The sequence below is a fragment of the Hemiscyllium ocellatum genome, chromosome 4 (genome assembly GCF_020745735.1).
Source record: "Hemiscyllium ocellatum isolate sHemOce1 chromosome 4, sHemOce1.pat.X.cur, whole genome shotgun sequence".
Classification (NCBI taxonomy): domain Eukaryota; kingdom Metazoa; phylum Chordata; class Chondrichthyes; order Orectolobiformes; family Hemiscylliidae; genus Hemiscyllium; species Hemiscyllium ocellatum.
Genome location: NC_083404.1, coordinates 27388797 through 27409297, shown reverse-complemented (window position 1 = coordinate 27409297; position 20501 = coordinate 27388797). Strand labels below are relative to the sequence as shown.

Genomic DNA, 20501 nt, shown 5'->3' with positions numbered 1-20501 from the left:
ATCAATATTGACTGACAAGGGGACCAGGAGATGTACGAGGAGAAAGTAAGGACTGCAGATGCTGGAGATCAGAGCTGAAAATGTGTTGCTGGAAAAGTGCAGCAGGTCAAGCAGCATCCAAGGAACAGGAGAATCGCCGTTTCGGGCATAAGCCCTTCTTCAGGAATTCCTGAAGAAGGGCTTATGCCCGAAACGTCGAATCTCCTGTTCCTTGGATGCTGCCTGACCTGCTGCGCTTTTCCAGCAACATATTTTCAGACCAGGAGATGTAGCTGGGTTATCAGCAGTTTGGTGGGAGTGAGGTGGAACAAAATAGAGGTAAGAATCATGATCGAGGCGATCTCATAGAAGATTGGAGTGGCGATAACAGAGGAAATAGAGACAGATCTGAGTGCTGGATGGGAACAACTTTTGAGAAAATTTGGTCCATTGGGTGGAAGAGAGGGAAGCAACAGAGTCTGCTGATTGCATAGTCTGAGTCTTAATGACTTTGAAATTTACCAGCTACTCACCCTTATTGTTGGAGGTGAGAATGGAAGAGATGGGGGAGAGTGGATATAAAGACAGTTTACAAGAGAGAAAAGAAGCTGAGGGCTCCTTTTGCATTCATGCTGGATTGCAGAGAGAAATGTATCATCACCACTTAATGTTCAACTGTATTACAATCAAACAGTGACCAAGAACAGACATTTCAGTTTTGTGTCTAAAAGTATGGGACAGGGGCTGCAAACTCTGCAGTGGATAGGTCTCACCTCCTGTTTCCCCAAAGTTTGTTGACCATCTACAAGGCATGGGAATGTGATCTGGTCAAATTTGTCTACATTTTTCTGGCTCCAACAACATTCGAGGAATTTGACATTATCCAGCAGTCTGCGTGATTAGTGCCACATCCATCACTTTAAACACTCAAGACCCCCACTACACATTGGCAACAGTGTGAAGCATCCACAAGTTGCATTGTGGCAGCATACTCAACCCCTCTCAACACCATCTTCCAAATCCACTAACTGGTAAAATTTGCAGGTTTGGGAGGTGTTGTTGAAAATGGGAATACTATTATACAATTTTGTTCACAGGAGTCAGGATATTTAGTCATATTTACCCGTATCACAGTCTTAGGCTCCTGCTGCCTCTGGTTGCCTGATACTTTGTCCTGAAAGCAACAGGGAAGCATGTTAGTGGGTGGAGTGCAGACTGTTTGAATGATGTGGCTACTGTAGATAGATAACTGCCATTGTATACAAATTGTGAAATGTGGCAATGAGGCTTGTAATGGACCATAAGAATGTCAGGTGTTGTTACTGATTGGTTGAGAATGTTGGTGATGAAGGGCTTTTGCCTTTCCTGATGAAGGGCTTTTGCCCGAACATCGAATTCCCTGTTCCTTGGATGCTGCCTGACCTGCTGTGCTTTAACCAGCAACACATTTTCAGCTGAGAATGTTGGTAAGTGAGTGACAGAGCTGTGTCGAAATGAGCAACCTCTGAGGCTAACGGTTCTGAGGAAATGGCGCTTGGCCACTCTTTATGACTTCATTGTTGGAGCGAATTATTGCAGATGCTGGAATTGGGACTGAACAAAAAATGCTGGAAATCACAGCCAGTCAGGCAAATGACTGTCTCTAATGAAGAGTCATTGAGACTCAAAAAATTAGATTGCTCTGTCTCCACAAATGCTGCCTGACCCACTGCAATCTGCAGTATTTTTGCTCAATAGGATACGATAAATAGACAAGGTCTTTTCCCTGGGGTGGGAGAGTCCAGAGTTAAAAGGCATAGGTTTAGGGTGAAAAGGGAGAGATATAAAAGGGATCTAAGGGGCAACATTTTCATGCAGAGGGTGGTGCATGTATGGAATGAGTTGCCAGAGGAAGTGGTGCAGGCTGGTACAATTACAGCATTTAAAAGGCATCTGGATGGGTATATGAATAGCAAGGGTTTAGTGCTGGCAAATAGGACTAAGATTAGGTTAGGATATCTGGTCGGGCATGCATGAGTTCGACCGAAGGGTCTGTTTCTGTGCTGTACATCTCTATAACTCTGTGATTCTAAATGAAATTGTTAAAGTTCAGTGACACTGCACTCAGGTTCTTGGGGTTGACATTGACCTCAATGGTGATCTGCTCTGGCTGCCTTCTAGTGATCCTGTGCCATTGTAGGTACAGGATACCACTCCTCTTCTGCACATCCTCTATCAAGAAAGAAAGGCTTACATTTAAATGGTATTTTAACTACCTGATGATATTGCAGAAGTTCTTTACAGAAACCAAATATCTTTGAAGTGCAGTAATGAAAGGAATGTGGCAGCCAATCTGATACACAGCAACTTTTCAGAATCAGCAATTGTAGTGATTAAAATAAGGTCAGCAAGGTGGACCTCATAAAATATGAGCTCTCTGATTGGGGCTGTTAACCTGGTACAATCTGGGAGACCTGGATATAAACAAAAGTGTCAGGGTTCTGTTCACTCTCGGAGCTGGCTCTAAGGAAGCTGGATCAAATACTATGCACATGTAAATAATGGGTGACTTGGTGATGGGGTATTGGTCTTATTTCAACAATATGATAAAAATCAATCATTAGTGCTGTTGATTGAAAGGCTAGTATTAACAAGGGTTCCAGAGAAAGATGGATCGCTCTTTTTCACATAATGCCATGGGATTTTAGCATCTACTTGGCAGGGCAGACAAAACTCAGTTTAACATCTAATCCAAAGACACCACCTGTGCTGTTGCAGCACTCCTCAATAATGCATGAAATGTGAGTCTAAAATTTCTACTCTAGTATTGTGAACTCAAAACTTTCTAAACTGCAGGCAAGTGCACCATCACTCAACCGCACGTGACCGAGACCTCCAGACAAGTGTCCAAAAAAACTTGCAGCCGCTCTTTCTTAGATTACTTACAGTGTGGAAACAGGCCCTTCGGCCCAACAAGTCCACACCGACCCGCCAAAGCGCAACCCACCCAGACCCATTCCCCTACATTTACCCCTTCACTTAACACTACGGGCAATTTAGCATGGCCAATTCACCTAACCTGCACATTTTTGGATTGTGGGAGGAAACCGGAGCACCCGGAGGAAACCCACGCAGACATGGGGAGAATGTGTAAACTCCACACAGAGAGTCACCTGAGACGGAAATTGAACCCAGGTCTCTGGTGCTGTGAGGCAGCAGTGCTAAACACTGCCACCATTTCGCCCAAACTTCCACATTATCCCAGGAAAATAAAATGAATGTAGAATGTTTCCCGAACCTGCTCCTGCCACATTATACATTCCCAAAATATCTGCAGGTTGGCTTTAAGTAGTGCAGATTAGCATTAATTAATGTCTATCCTCCCATAATTTTGTATCCCACTGAGATGTTGAGCCATTCAGTAGCAGTTAGCACTGGTTTCATATTGTCATCATTTAAATTAGCAGGCACAATGAAGTTAGCATTGCTCCTGCAACAGATTAATTGGGCATTGCGTTCCCATACTCATTTTAAGGGGCTATTGAATTTACTCTTCTGCTCCTGGTCATGAGTCATCTGGGCGCCATGGTGGCACAGTGGTTAGCACTGCTGCCTCACAGCGCCAGAGACCCAGGTTCAATTCTCGACTCAGACGACTGACTGTGTGGAGTTTGCACATTCTCCCCGTGTCTGCGTGGGTTTCCTCCGGGTGTGTCGGTCTCCTCCCACAGTCCAAAGATTTGCAGGTCAGGCGAGTTGGCCATGCTAAATTGCCCGTAGTGTTAGATAAGGGGTAAAGGTATGGGTGGGTTGCACTTCGGCGGGTCGGTGTGGACTTGTTGGGCTGAAGGGCCTGTTTCCACACTGTAAGTAATCTAATCTATATAATTCCTTTCTATTTATGCAGGTTTTGGTCAGTTATAACTTGTTAACTTACTCAATTCAAATCTATTAACTTATTCAATGAGATTAAATATCCAGGGCTTATACCTATCTTTGTGGGATCAGAGTCAACATCATTGTAGTGGATTTGTTAATTCATTTATCACCCACCACCGTATTCCCTTCAGTGTCTTCATAACCTGTGACTGAGGGCTCTTGTCTGAACGCATGGGAGCCTGTGGGAATTTGGCAGGCTGGACCTTGATGATGCACTGCATATTTATGGTAAAATTTTACTGGTCTTTAAACAGTCAAATTCTATTCTATGCACTCCGTTTATTGAAAGCAGGTGGAAAAGCAGGAGATAGGCTTTAACTAAGCTTTAAAATTATTTTCACGGTGTCTTGAGGAGCCGGACTGCTCTATAGGAACAATGAGAGTCAGGAGCACCGTGGGTTATGTCTGCTCCACAGTTGCAAAAATTCTTTCTTTTCCAATGTTACCACCTTCCTAGCCAAGTCAGACGTTACTAACTTCACTACTAACTGCCCTACATCTATACCTTAGGATTGTCATCAGGGTCTTACATCGAGTGTTCCTGTTTCCCAGAGAACAATAGGAGAATTTGAAACCCTGTCAGTTGGGTGAGATGAAGGACTTGGTTGATTTTGTCATCAGTTTCTCTCCATCAGGAGTGGGTCTGCATTGAGATTAAAATCTTGCAAAATTGATCCAGTAGAACTCAATATATTTTAAATAAAACAAAGCAAGTCCCCAGTTGATAACATTATCTACCATCATATTGTATCCTCTTTCTTTGAGTTACCGGGTGTCATTTTCCTTTATCTAGTGCTCTGTATTTGATGAGATTTTATCAAGCAGTTTGTTCTGTTATTTTTATTCCATGCTGCTAATCCAATGGTCCCTGCTTTTTGCTTATTTCATTCAGAATGTTACACAATGTTAGTTTTTCCCTAATGATAAATGCCAAACACAGGGAAGATTGCAGCTAACTTTCCTGCAACATCGGATGTGGTTCAGTGGTGAGGAAATGGATTATAATTTAAGCAGAAAAACAGCAACCACTAAATGACAAAAGAACTTAAAAGGGCAGTTAAGTGACCTTTAGTCTGATGAAGTGTGATGGGAAGGTGGAAAGCTTGAGTGAACAGAATGTTCCTTAATGCTGGAAATGGAACATTATTCCATTTTAAGCATCTAAGTCATGAATTGGTATACATTATGCCAATTTGTACAGCACATAGTGAGTGCAAGCCACACCAGTTCAGCAATAGAGTGGCTCACCTCCATGTGAGCATGTGTTGGACCCCTGCTTGGATGGAAAAGCCCAGTTGGAGAAAGGGGTTCTTGTCAGCTTGCTGAAGAGTTGACATGAGACCTGTGCAACCTCTTTTGAGAAAGCCTGCCAGATTATCTGGCAATGGCGAGGCTGCCGAACAACCTATTCCTGGAATCAAGACCAGGGGGTATATGTCTCAACCAGCCAGAGCTGCCAGCCAATCAAACAGCATCTGCTCTGGATTTCCGCAGTGCCATAAAGGAGGCCATGATAGCTGCTGGAATCACACCCTCAGAGTTCCAGAAGCACAGAGAACTCTGGACTCTTTGCTGTAGGGACAAAAGTGGGCTTTCTTGGGTTAGGTGTACAGGGAGAGGTGGGCAAGGGAGACTTGGGTGGCTCTCAGTGGGTACACACCTGCTCCATGTCCAGTCGCTCAATCAGACACTGAGTGTCTTTTTATCAAGGGACTTTCCTACAGGTGTGACAAGCTGCCTGCTCAGGAATGTTGTATGGAACAAGACCTGCTTGCACTTAGGTGAATCCCAGCAGGAGAAGGCTTGAGGTCCTTTCTGTTTCTGATTTGGTCACTTACCAGGACCTCAGTTGTCGCCAGGTCGGGAAAGTCAACTATGCGCATTCCCACCCAGGAGATGGAATCAACATCACTAACTCACTTAATTAATAGCCTTCCAACCTCACAGCTCACCTTCTCTGGGAGCAAAATACCCCTTCTTTTTTAGGTGTAGCTCCTGTTGAAGAAATTGATCCAGCAATTAGTCAAATGTCTCTCTTTGGATTCTTCAGTAGCTTCCAAGGAAAATTACTGAAAATTACCAGTGGCTTAGTGGATAACACAGTTGACTCATAGCACCATGGACCTGAGTTTGATTCCAGCCTCACGTGACTGTCTGTGTGGAGTTTGCACATTCTCTCTCTGTCTGTGTAGGTTTGCTCTGGTTTCTTCCCACAGTCCAAAGATATGCAGCTTAGGTGAATTGGCCATGCTACATTGCCCATAGTGTTCAGAGATATGTAAGTTAAGTGCATTAGTTAGGGTAATGGTTCTGAGTGGGTAACTTTTTGGAGGGTCAGTGTGGACGTGTTGGGCCAAAGGGCCTGCTTCCACACTCTGGGGATTCTAAGATTCTAAGCAATCACATGGATCATTCTGGATAAGCACAATTCTGTTCTCACCCGTCATTTACACATGCACCCGAGTAAAGATGCTACTGGATATTTCTAGTTCTCTCCATCTCTGATCTCATTCTGACATATCTTATGTTCCTGATGAAGGGCTTACGTCTGAAATGTCAAATCTCCTGTTCCTCAGATACTGCCTGACCTGCTGTGCTTTTCCAGCACCACTCTTTTTGACTCTACCTTACTCACTACCAGGTCAATTGAGGGTTAGCCTTTGAGTACAGTTTGACAAGAATTTAGGAATGAACTTCCAGTAACCCCTTGACAGCAGAACACCATTTGATTTTGACTTTTGCCTAACAAGTTTAAGACCACTCCCAACTTGTCCTTTTCCCACTCTGAGTGAAATTTGCTTTCTAATCTTTGTGTGGATCTGACATACACAATGCTACGGCTTAACCCTGCAATTAACATTACGTTTCACAGAGATTCATTTGCATCATTTTTATGGGAACATGTAAACATAATCCAGCTGTTCTATTTGTTTTGTGTGGATTTTAAAAATTGGACCTTACATCAATGGATCTTTTACGACAGCTCCGGTTTATTTGAAACAGAACAAGATAGGGTGACAAGGAACTGATTGTAGAAAAGCTATTACACTTTAACAAAAACAAATTCTTTTATTGAAGGAACTAAATGATTTCAACTTCTGTGTGAAGTCTAATTGAGGTATGAACCAGTTTTCAAAAGATGTTTATAAATTCATATTGTATATTTTAATGGCTCATTTCTCCATGCTGAATTTTTATTTTATGTTATCTAATCTCAGAGGCAATTTCCTGTTTTAAAAAAAGCCAAAAGTACACATTAACCAGAAGCATTTTGTACGTAAAGGGAGACTGCACTTGTTAATTGCATGGAGCAGTGGTTGAATGAAGGATATAGGACAGTCATTTCACATAGATATTCAGATGGATTTTGCGGAGGTTGAGTTATTGACGAATTGCTCATGTCATGACTGAGGCTGGAAGAGTGCATCAACATTATAGGCTGCAATAAAATAGAATGAGAAGCAAAACACTCCACACATTGGTAATACTGGAAATTCTGACGAAGAGTCTCGCTGGACTCAAAATGTTAACCCTGTTTCCCTTTCCACAAACGCTGCCAAACCTGCTGAGTTTCTCCTGCTTTCTGTGTTTGTTATCAAATGAACATACTTATTCCAGTTACCAAGCTGACTGAGATTGAAGCAAAAATATCTGTCAATGAAGTTTCTTAATAAACACATTTAAAGATTTATTATCAAAACAGACCCTGTTCCTTAAGATGCAGAAATTGTTTATTTACACAATCAGTTGTATAGATGTATAAATTCTTATCCTTGTAAATATCCCACTACACACACACAAGCATACACACACTCTCTCCTCAGGAAAAGAGAGAAAAGGACTAATTTCTTTGCAGAGAGATTCAGAGGCTTCTGGCAAAAGAACACTTTGCCCACTGTGTTATTCTGGAAAGTAAAAGGACAAAGTGGAGTATATAGTCTGTTGCTCTTTCTGTTTCTGATTAGGCCAGATAAAACAAGCAGCTCTACAAGCTCAGCACTGTTCAAAGCCAGCCCCAGAGGGGTCGACAGCAAAGCAGGCAGTTATCAGCAGCCATGTGATTTATAGGAAGCCACGTTAAATAAATGCTCCAATGTTCATAGTGAATTTTCAAGAATGAAAGAAACCACTCCAGGTATGTCCACAAGACTCAATGTAAATTCCTTTTTTTCCAGAATCCTTCAAAACATGAAACATTAAATAAACAGTGAAACATCTTCATAACATTTGCATTTGCATCGCAACTTGGAGATATCAGACACAGATAGATTAGCAGAAGTGCTGAAGTTGCATTCTGTTACCCAATACACTGATACTTCATTCAGTTTAAAATAATATATTCACTGAGCATACTGCAGTTTCCTTCACATTGAGAAGGGAAAACGGAGATTGAGTGACTGCTTAGAACAACCACTTACTTTAATCCACAACTGTAGCCCCAGGCTTTTGATCCCCTGTATTATCATTCTCCAGTTTGCTCCCAATCTGACATTTCTGTCCATTAAACAGCATCTCATCTTTCAGTTAGGCATTTTCCATCTTCCAGAGTCAACAGTGAGTTAGATCATAGAACATAGAACATTACAGCCCTTGATGTTGCGCCGATCTGTAAAACCAGTCTGAAGCCCATCTAACCTACACTATCCCATTCTCATCCATATGCCTATGCAATGACCATTTAAATGCCCTTAATGTTGGCGAGTCTACTACTATTGCAGGCAGCACGTTCCATGTCCCTACTACTCTCTGAGTAAAGAATCTGCCTCTGACATCTGTCCTATATCTATCGCCTCTCAATTTAAAGTTATATCCCCTAGTGCTAGCCATCACTATCCAAGGAAAAAGGCACTCACTATCCACACTATCTAACTCTCTGATTATCTTATATGTCTCTATTATGTCATCTCTCAACCTTCTCTCTAGCAAAGACAGCCTCAAATCCCTCAGCCTTTCTCATAAGACCTTCCCTCCATACCAGGCGACATCCTAGTAAATCTCCTTTGAACCCTTTCCAACGCTTCCACATCCTTCCTGTAATGCAGTGAATAGAACTGTATACAATACTCCAAGTACAGCCGCACCAGAGTTTTGTACAGCTGCAGCATGACCTCATGGTTTCAAAATTCAGTCCCCCTGCCAATAAAAGCTAACCCACTGTATGCCTTCTTAACAACCCTATCAACCTGGGTGGCAACTTTCAAGGATCTATGTACCTGGACACTAAGATGTCTCTGCTCATCTACACTATCAAGAATCTTACCATCAGCTCAGTACTCTGCATTCCTGTTACTCCTTCCAAAGTGAATCACCTTACACTCTTCCACATTAAACTCCATTTGCCACCTCTCAGCCCAGCTCTGCAGCTTATCTATGTTCCTCTGCAACCTACAACATCCTTTGTCACTATTCACAACTCTACTGACTTTAGTGTCATCCACAACTTTACTAACTGATCCTTCTATGCCCTCATTCAGGTCATTTATAAAAATGACAATCAGCAGTGGCCCCACAATCGATTCTTATGGTACACCACTAGTAACTGAACTCCAGGATGAATAGTTCCCATCAACTACCACCCTCTATCTTCTTTCAGCTAAATAATTTCTGATTCAAACTGCTAAATCACCCTCAATCCCATGCCTTCATATTTTGTGCAATAGCCTTATGAAATGCCTTACTGAAATCCATATACACCACATCAACGGCTTTACCCTCATCCACCTGTTTGGTCACCTTCTCAAAGAATTCAATAAGGTTTGTGAGGCACAACCTACCCTTCACAAAACCGTGTTAACTATCCCCAATCAACATATTCCTTTCCATATGATTATAAATCCTATCTCTTTAACCCTTTCAAACACTTTACCCACAACCAAAGTAAGTCTTGCTGGTCTATAATAACCAGGTTGTCTCTACTCCCCTTCTTGAACAGGTTCACCAATATCAGACTATAATCTCTTCCCTCATTATGTATCTTTTCTTTTTGCTCACTTTGTTTTTATCCTTCTAGTTTTTCTTTGTGAAGTAACTCTACAGAGAGTGTCAACAATTCACTCATTATTTACACAGGCATAGTGTTTGACACTGGTCTGGCTTCCTCAGAGCCGACTCTTAGAGTGAACAGAACCTCAGACATTCCTGCTTATATCTGTCAGTCAGGGCTCCCTAATTAGACCAAGTTAACAGCCCCAGTTAGGGACTTCATATTCTTTGAGGTCCACCTGGCTGTTTCATTACAATCAATGCACTTTAAGACTGTAAGACCTTAAGACACAGGGGCAGAAATTAAGCCATTCAGCCCATCAAGCCTGGTTTGCCATTCAATCACGGCTGATAAGTTTCTCAACCGCATTCTCTCACTTTCTCCCAATCACCATTGGTCCCCTTTACAATCAGGAACCCATCTATCTCCATCTTAAATATGCTCAATGACCTGGCCTCTGCAGCCTTCCGTGGCAATGAATTCCACAGATTCCCCACTCTCTGGCTGAAAAAGTTTCTCCTTATCTCGGTTTTTAAAGGTCTTCCCTTTACTCTGAGACTGTACCCTCGGGTCGTAGTCTCTCTTACCAATGGAAACATCTTCCCAACATCCACTCTGTCCAGGCCATTAGGATTCTGTAAGTTTCAATTTGATCCTCCCTCATCCTTCTAAACTCCATCAAGTTACCAGCTGCCACCCTGATAAAGACCCTTTCATTCCCACTCTTTGCTTTCTGCCAGACAACCAAGCTTCTATCCATTCTAGCACCTTGTCTCTAACACAATGAGCCCTTTTCTTACTCAGTAACCTCCTGTGTTACACCTTGTCAAATGCCTTCTTCAAGTCCAGGTAGATAACATCCATTGATTCTCCTTGGTTTAATCTGCTCATTATGTCCTCAAAGAAATCCAGCAAATCTGTCAGGAATGATGTACCCTTGATGAAACCATGCTGACTCTGCCCAATTCTACCATACACTTCCCAGTATTCAGAAATCCCATCCTTCACAATGGATTCCAGGATTTACTCACACTAATCTGTCTGTAATTTTCCATCTTCTGCCTTATTCCCTTTTCAAACAGAAGTATCATGTTAGCAATTTTCCAGTCCTCTGGGACCTCTCCAATTCTGATAACTGAAATATTACCACTAACACCTCAACTATCTTTTTAACTATCTCCCTTAGAATCATCTGGTCCAGGTGATTTATCCAACTTCATGTCATTCGGTTTTTCTAGCATCTTCTCCTTAGTGAAGACCACCATACTGAGCTCTGTCCCCTCAACCTTCTAAATTTTGGAGAAATTACTCATGTATTTCACTGTGAAGACTGATGCGAAGTAATGATTCAGTTCCTCAGATGTTTCTTTGCTCCCCACTACTATCTCTCCTGCATCATTTTCCAGTGGCCCAATGTCCACTTTTGCCTCTCTTTTGTCCTTGATATGTCTAAAGAAACTCTTACAGCCTTCCTTTATATTACTACTACCTAATGCTCATATTTTATCTTCTCCCTCCTTGTTTCTTATTTTTGGTTGCTCTCTTCTGGTCTTTGTAAGCTTCCCAATCCTCTGGTGTCCCACTGTTCTTCACAACTTTATATGTTTTCTCATTTACTTTTATGCTATACCTGACTTCCCTGGTCAACCATGGTTGCCTCATCCTCCCTGTATCATGCTTCTTTCTCCTCAGGATGAATCACTGCTGTGCCTCCTCAATTACTCCCAGAAACTCCTCCCATTGCTGTTCCACTGCCTTTATGCTAGGCTTCTCTCTCAGACAATTCTACCCAGTTCCTCCCTCATGCCTTCATTCAGCTGAAATACCATTACCTCTGATTCTATCTTCTCTCTATCAGATTGCAGAGTAAATTCAATCACGAAATGATCACTGCTTCCAAAGGGTTCCTTCAGCTAAAGCTCCCTTATCAAGTCTGCCTCATTACACAACACTAAATCCAGTATTGTCTGTTCCTTAATGGCACCATCACAAGCTGTTCCAAAAAGCCAACTTGTAGACATTCCACAAATTCCTTTTCTTGCAAACCACTGCGAACCTAATTTCCTCAATCCACTTACATATTGAAATCCCCCATGTTCACTGTAACTTTGCTTTTCCTACACACCTTTTCTACCTCCTGGTGTATGATGTGCCCCAGCTCCTGATGAGGGGAGGCCTATAGATGATTCCAAATATGCTTTTTTTACCTTTGCAGTTTCTCAATTCTACCCACACTGATTCTACACCATTTGACCCTACTTTGTTGTTTCTTATTGATTTAATTTCATTTTTTACTAATAGGACAACCCCAACCCCTCTACCCAAATGCTTATCTTTTCAAATATTCTACTCCCAATCTTGATCTCCTTGCAGCCACGTCTCGGTGATGCCCACCACATCTTACCTGCCAATTTTGATCTGCTCCACAAGCTCATTTACCTTATTCCCTATACTGCGTGCATTCAGACATAACACCTTTAGTCCTGTTTTAATCATCTCTCTTTTCATTGTCAGTCATTTGTCCACTTGAAGTTTGAGTGTTAACCTTTTTCAGACACTCTGTCCTATTTGCGTCAATGCTGGAGATTTTAATAACCTCTCCTGAGTTCTGTACTCTTATCTCCTCTTTTAATCCGGGTTTTCTAATTTTCCCTCGAGCTGTTTTACTCTTGGACAGCGGATGTTCATGATTCTGTTATTCACCATTTTTCCAGATAAATCTTGGCTTCTCTTTCTAATTTTTTTTTTGTCATGTCTTCTGCATTGTATTTGATTGCAGACCTTCCGTTTTGTTCATTTTTCTCACTGTCTGAACCTCCCCTCTTTCATCCAAGCCTACAATTTTGGGAACATTTCCTAGACCTGATGAAAGGCCATTGACCTGAGACATTATGTCATACTTTCTTGCTGGAATTAAATTGGCCCAATCCTGAATATGCCATATGTTTGTGATAAGAATCTTTGATTAAGCATTAATAAGCTATTAATATCATTTTTAGGAAAATGTATGTGGCCTTTCTTGCATGGAATTTGGCACGTAGCATGATTCACGGTGCAATTAAATAGGTTTGTCATGGTGATAATTTTTTGCACATTGTACAGTAACCCTTAATTGCCTTTAAGGGTGTAGTGTACTGCCACCTTTGGTCAGTAACCTTCCAGCAGACAGGCTGCAGCCATAGGATCAGCATTGAGTAGGAGCAATGGGACTAAAAGAAAGGCATAAGGACGACCAGCATCAATGGAACGTAAAATGGCAATTAATTGACTTTTTTATGGAATATTATTGAATTATAAATTTGGTATAAAATGTTTGTTTCTGTGGCAGGTTTCATTAACAGATAGAGAGTAAGGCGTGCAAGTGAACACAGAATTTGAATTGTATTCTCTGATATTTCAATAAGGTGAACGGGTTCAGGAAAGCCAGCCAGAAAAGCAATGCGTTGGTTGCCTTCTCCTTTTCTTCTGTTCCTCTTCTACCTCCTCCTACTACTCCATTCTTCTTCCTCAGCACTTACCTGATCCTTCCCCCAAGAGAACCGACTACCAACCAGAGATTGGTGGCTCTACTTTGCCATCAGTACCACTGAGGGAGTAAGGGTAGCTGTCAGCTGTGCATCTGCCAGAGGCCTAGGGGCAGCAAGGGATACAGGCCACAGGTCAGTGAAGGTGGGATGGGGGTTGCAGTGAGGGTCTCACTGCCATAAGGATGAGGTGTAGAGGTGCAGATGGATCAGAAGATTGGGACAGGGGTTAACTTTCAACAGACATCCACTCTTACCCCTGGCCCCTTCAATCAGACAGTTCCATTCTTTTTGATTTCCTATCGGCAACTGCTCTGTCTGCTGCTGGTTGTACACCATTGCAAGTGAGTTGAAATGCTTAAGTAATTTTTCAGTTAAGGGTCTCAATTGATGCCAAAGCAGGTAAACCAATCACTGGACTGAAAATGGTCAGAGTGAAAAGATGACTGGGTCTTCGCCCAGTTAAATGGCCCTGACTTTCAAACTCGTTTTGGAGGTCAGTGTTGAATTCTGCCTGTTCTTTACACACCCAAGTGATTGTATTGATCACATTTTAAGTGACAGCACTGGATGATATTTTCCCTGTGATGTTAAAGAATGGCAATGAGCAAGTTTGATGGCATCATTTATGTCATAGCCCATAGTGTGTTTTCTCTCTCTCTCTCTCTCTCTCACAGTCACATCTTCTCCTTTCATTATTTATGCAAACAAGGTGACAGGCATGTTGGGCAGTGAGATGACGTGGAAGTGCTGATCCCTGCTGGAAACCACTGGCTTTCTAAGCTCTGGCACCATGTTTAAAATCCAACTAGGCTCCACTTGCTACCAGATGGGAGCTACCTCTCACACTGTCTCGATCCATAGCACAGAAGGAAAATAAGCTCACTTCCTGCTTCACAAAGAAAGTTCTCAAAGTGCTGGTGGACAAAGAGATGGAGAGATGTTCAATTCTCTTCCTGGATGCCTGCAACAAGAGGCCATCCTACTAGATGTGGCAACCTGGCCACAGATACAGGATGGATCTGTGCTGTATTCACTCTAAAGATCGACATCCTGCACTACTATTCTCTCTAACTTCCTTACCAGTTGTGCAGCCCCCTGGAGCTGGAATTCAATGCTGAAATCTGAGTGCTGTTGCCAATTCCCCTGCATGGACCATTGGAGGTGCTGTGCACAAGCTCAGCCACATTGCTTGGAGAAAAAGTACACAGCAGTGCAGAAAGAAGGTCAGTGATCTCCTATACTCTGCAAGGCTAAATGGCTCCATCTTCTCTCTGTTACCTCACCCCCAAAACGCCAATGCTCAGTCTAACTCTGTCACTGCACAAACAACTGCAGCCTCATGCATCTCACCAAAGGTGATAGTCATAACCCTCACCATCATATATGTCATGTCTACTCATGTCCAATCCACCTTTTACAAATATGAATATTTATTACCCTTTGTGCTTCCTACTCACGCACTCTGGACACCTCACTGCTTCTCCAACTCATACATGCTAACTAACTGCTCTTGTACCTACCTCATTCAACAACAGTGCAGAAAATATTGGAGATAATCGGGCTGAAAGATCCAGGATGAGGTTCTGGTGGACATCAGGCTCCTCACTCTTGAGCAGGAGAGTTAAGCTGCATGGTTCATGTGCTGATGACGAGACAGCAACCACCCCAGTGAATTCCATTGTGCTGTACATCTTACCTACAATCATTACTATCACTAACTCATTTTTTAATCTGCACAAGCTTTTATCCATCTTTGTGTACTAATTCCACCTCTTCACTTAAGCAGTTTCTAGTGACATCCTGGAGCAAGAACCTCTCAGTGACAACTCTGCTCTGAGGAATAAGCTTGCAAACTCTTAGAGGTTGCACCAGCATTCACCTGCACCCTCCATTAATATAGAGAGTTTCACCTCAGTGGGCACTGTACCTGGATTAGACTTGGGGACATAATCTGCTGATCAGTCACTGACATATCTACACAGCTGGTTGAGGAAGAAACAGTCGAGGTGTCTGGCTCTTAGAGGACTGATGAGTCCAGGTGTACCTGCTCAGAGCCATTTAGAAGCTATGCCCCTATTCTCAGCCATAGCTGATGTGCTTAACCTGCAGAGATAGTCACAGAAACATCAGGCATGTGTTCCAAAGGCAGTCAGTAGCCTGGAATGAAAGCGGGAGGTCCATGAGGGCACAAATCCCCAGCCCAAGCACCTGACTGATCATGGTCTATTTCCTGAACAGGAAATGGTCCAACCGTTTGATTGTAATGATACCCTCTGACTGTCTGGAAATACCCACGCCCACTAAACCCTTCTGTTCTTTGGCTTTCACACCTCACCATTTCCATGAAGCACATGCAGCTTTATAAACTGCTGGCACATCCTGCAGCTCTGACACTGATATGGCATCATTGTTATACAAGGAGCCATCCATCCTGGGTCTGTCTGATATATTTACAAGCTGCAGCCACTTCTTCTGCACTATAAACCAGATTATACACATAGGCTGCTTGCTGCTAAACTTACACGAGAATCCTTTCTGTGCTAAAATTAGAACATAAAGGTTTGGGGGTTGTCAAATCTAATTTTGTCCATTGATTTATTGAACGTAGTCGAGAGGAGGATTGATTGTTGTTGAGCCTGTGTAGAGAGAAGCTTGCACTACTTGATCCCGGAAACAGCTGTGAGATGTTGTGTCCTGGGAACGGGACCCTGAGAGTGAGTGAGTGAGGAAGAGCAAGCTCGTTGTACGACCTGCTGAGCTTAAACATTGTAGGATTCTTCATACAAACAAAATATACAAGGGCTGCTTGCATGTAAAGATCTTTTGTGGTCACAGACAAACTAAGAGGGAGATGATGGATAGTTCAACGGCAGCACTGAAAATCATATACGGATGCACCAGGTGGTTGGCACATGGTCAATGTAAAATAGCCTGCTCCACCACTGGGAGTCCTGGCACTGTTTCAGCTCCAAAGTACACACTTGAAGCTCTGATGTTGTGTTGAGCTGGGCCAAGAGCAAACCTGATAATGTTGTGAAGCTGGTGCTTTGCTGTTGCTGAGCTGTATGGGTGAAGGGTCTGTGAAGAACATGGCCATTAACCATGAGGTCTGTATTAAGGCCTTCAGCCCACTCCACACCACTCTCTGTAGACTTAGCAACTTTAAGTAGCAACACCAACCACTTCTACAAACTCACTTTGTTCAGAAGAGCTGGCTCCATGTAAAGAGAAGCTCTGTGGCTGATGCACCCATTCTGTGAGCTGTAACAGATGCTGATAGGATAAGTCAACAGGTACTCACTGTCTTTTACCAGGTTGGCTTTTGTGGCATTGGGTTTCTTGAGAATGGTTGGGAGTATACTGATAGTACAGTGATTTGGCCCATTCATGAGATACAGTGCATGGAAATAAGCTTTTTGACACATGATGGTCATATTCGGAACTTACATCTAAAGTGTGAGGACTCAATCAGGCAAGATTTTATGACTCAAGAATCAGACTGTTAGACTCCCGCCCAATTAAAATAACCAACTTTGTCATCACTCTTGCCACTTCTGAGAGGATAAAATACTGCCCTGAGGTTTTTCTTACATGTACATGTGGGAGTACAGCAGAGTCATGAGCTAGGTGGTTTGACAATCATCCACATTACTCAGTAGCCACCCAGTAGTTTGACGTGGTGCCACAAATGCAAGTGCTACAGTTGCCTACCACAGTATAAAGGCACCACGACTGTTATCATTGACATTGATGTGTGGAGACACATCAGCACAACATGGAGGGAACAGAATTAAAGATGGTCACCTTGTACATCACGGGAAGCCTGTTCTGCTGTGAGCCAGGGATGATTTCTTCTGCTTCTCTTTGGCAAGATAAAAAATAATTATCTCATTTTGCATACGTAGTCACTGTAACTTCCCTATGCTACAATAGGTGGTGAACTGGGTGATCTTACTAATATTATTTGCTCCAATTTGAGAAGAAGCCGAGACATAGAAATCCATGGTTATGGCCTTCTCAATCACTGACAATGCCATTTTCACTGGGCCCTCAAACTGCATGTCTGCCTGCACCAGTGGCAGATTTCAATGAGCACCTCTTTGCCAAGTGGATGCATTGTTCCTCACTGAGGTAACAGAACTATTTCCTAAAGATTCGGGGAATAGATGGCCTCCTGCTGAGAGCCCTCCTCTTCCTCCTCTTTAGTGTTGCCTCTACTCATCGGCCCTATCACACTGCTGGCTAACAGAGACTTTACCCATGACTGTAAGCAAGCAGACTGAGCAGAAACTCTGAAGTTAAAATTAAGGCCTTCAGCTCACTCCACACCACTCTCTGTAGACTTCAGCAACTTTAAATAGCAATACTAATCATTTCTACAAACTCAGCTGTAAGTGGTGCACAAATTTTAGGTTCTACTATGGTCTAATTAGGGTTCTGAATATAATTTTAGCATAACTTCTCAGGTTTTCAGTTTTACTTCTTCAGAAATTAACACAGTGAGTTTTATGTGTATTTTATTACTTCATTAATCTATATTGTTACTTTTAATGATTATTGATCAAAACTCCCCACTACCAATATTCAGGGGTTACCATTGGCTAGAAATAGAACTGAACTGGTCATACGAATAAAGTGGCTACAACAGTAGATCAGAGGCTAGGAATCTTGTAGAAAGGAACTCACTTCCTGACCCTCCAAAGACTGTCCATTATCTACAAGGGACAACTCAGGAGTGTGATGGAATATCCCCCACTTGCCCAGATGAATGCAGCTTCAACAACATTCAAGTAGTTTGACAACGTCCAGGACAGGGTAAGCTGGACTACATCCACAAACATACACTCCCACAATCACCATTATGCAGTAGTAACAGCATGTACCATCAATAAGATGCACTGCAGAAATTCTCCAAAGGTCCTTGGACAGCACCTTCCAAGCCCGATGATCACTATGATCAAGAAGGACAAATGCAGCAGATACATACCACCACCTGCAAGTTCTGGTCCAAGCCACTCACCATTCTGGCTTGAAAATAAAATCACCATTCCTTCACTGCCACTGAGTTAAAATCCTGGGACTTTGTGGGTTAATCTACACATGTGGACTGCTGTGGTTTAAGAAAGCAGCTCACCCAACAGCTTTTTGAGGGAAACCAAGGTTGAGCAATAAATGTGGACCAGCCAGCAAAGCCCACATCCTGTGGGTCAATAAAATAAAAAAAAACACTGGATTGCTTGGCTGCGTGTACCTTACTTAGGCTGTTATTTTCCAAGAATTACATGGCTTTGTTATTCCTGCTATCAAAATAGACCATTTTGTGTTTCATTGCTTTGAGATTCAAACATCAAAATTCTCACTTTGTATGTTAATGAACATCTTTATTTGTCTTAGTTCATAAGAGCACTCATATTATTAAAACTTATCACATTATTTGTTCAAATGTCTACCTGGGGCTTAACCCACAAGAGTCACCAAATTGGTTTGAAATTTCTGGTATTTTTGATTCAACTCAGGACATGTAATGATATCGGGAAATACATCAGTAGGTTTCTGGCACAAAACATACAGTTGGTTTTGAAGTATCAGTGTTCAGTTCCTGAGAACACCACATTTTCCATAGGTCGGCCAAAACTTGTTTCACTTACTTATTGATTTTCTCTTTTTCTTGCTGAGATACATTTCTAAGGAAGACAGTGCACCTTCCTGTAGTCCAGCCCATCAGGATTATTTAAACAATAGTATGCACGTACTCGTTGTGTTCTCATTCCTACTATGTTATTACTGGACAAATCAGATCACAGACTATAATTTGCTTTGCTATATCAATTATCTTTAAATTCACGAGGTTTTCTTTCACTGGAAGACAAGCACAAATTGCTACAGCTCTGGTTTTAACAATAAAACAGAAATTTATAATGTAAAAGAAAAGATAAAGTAGAATAAACCAAGCTTTTTATATATAACAATTTGAAAGATTTTAATACACGCACAGTAAAATTCAATGTTCTCTGTATCTCAGCAGCTTCTCCTTACAATACTCAAAGACCAGAGAGTGTTCCCTTCTCTATCACAATTATAGATTTGATGACTGTTTCTTTCTTGACTTTAACATTTTCTTTCAATTTTTGGCCTTGAAAATTCAGTAGTCTCTCTCTTGAGTTTTTACACAACTAAGTTTAGACTTGCTCAGCTTTAAAAGCTACTTCAAGGTTCTAACCAGACCATTGTGAGGAGAAAGTGAGGACTGCAGATGCTCGAGATCAGAGTCGAGCATGTGTTGCTGGAAAAGCACAGCAGGTCAGGCAGCATCCAAGGAGCAGGAGAATCAACATTTCGGGCATAAGCCCTTCATCAGGAATGAGGCTTGTGAGCCGGGTGTCTGAGAAATAAATGGGAGGGGGGTGGGGTTGGGGGGAGGTAGCTGGCAAAGCGATAGGTGGATGAAGATGAGGGAGAAGGTGAAAGATCGGAGGGGCCAGTGATGGACGGGGTCCGGAGGGCGGTACCAAGTTGGAGGTTTGGAACTGGGATAATGTGGGGGGGAGGGGAAATGAGGAAGCTGTTGAAATCCACATTTATCCCGTGTGGTTGCAGGGTCCCAAGGTGGAATGTGAGAAGTTCCTCCTCCAGGCATCAGGTGGTAACGGTTTGGTGGTGGAGGAAGCCCAGGATCTACATGACCTGGATGGAGTGGGAGGGGGAGTTGAAGTGTTCAGCCATGGGGCAGTGGGGTTGGTGAATGCGGGTTCCCAGAGACGTTCTCTGAAAAAATCCGCAAGAAGGAGTTCTGTCTCCCCGATGTAGAGGAGACCACACTGGGTGCAACGGATGCAATAGATAACATTGGGAGAGGTGCAGGTGAATCTCTGATGGATGTGGAAGGATCCTTGGGTGGAGGTGATAGTGGTGTGGGTGCAGATTTTGCACTTCCTGCAGTGGCAGGGGAAGGTGCCAGGAGTGGGGTGTGGGCTGGTGGGGGGTGTGGACCAGAGCTAACAAACTAAAATCCTTACACTGAGACAACCTTACTCTTTATCTATATTCTGAATTATCTCCTTTCTCTGGGTTCAAATGTTTTGTGCATCTAACTT

At 42.6% G+C, this 20501-nt stretch overlaps 1 protein-coding gene across 2 annotated transcripts in view; it reads left to right on the top strand.

The window, feature by feature from the left end:
• LOC132815328 (tumor necrosis factor receptor superfamily member 11B-like) overlaps positions 1-20501 on the top strand; it is a 33901-nt gene that overhangs the window by 5806 nt on the left and 7594 nt on the right. The window contains exon 1 of one of the 2 annotated variants that reach the window (XM_060824183.1): positions 14563-14630. The exons of the other annotated variant lie outside the window; for it this stretch is intronic. The gene's annotated coding sequence lies outside the window, so the exon portion shown is untranslated. Of the gene's footprint in view, positions 1-14562; positions 14631-20501 lie in introns of those variants that run through there. 2 annotated transcript variants of the gene reach the window in all.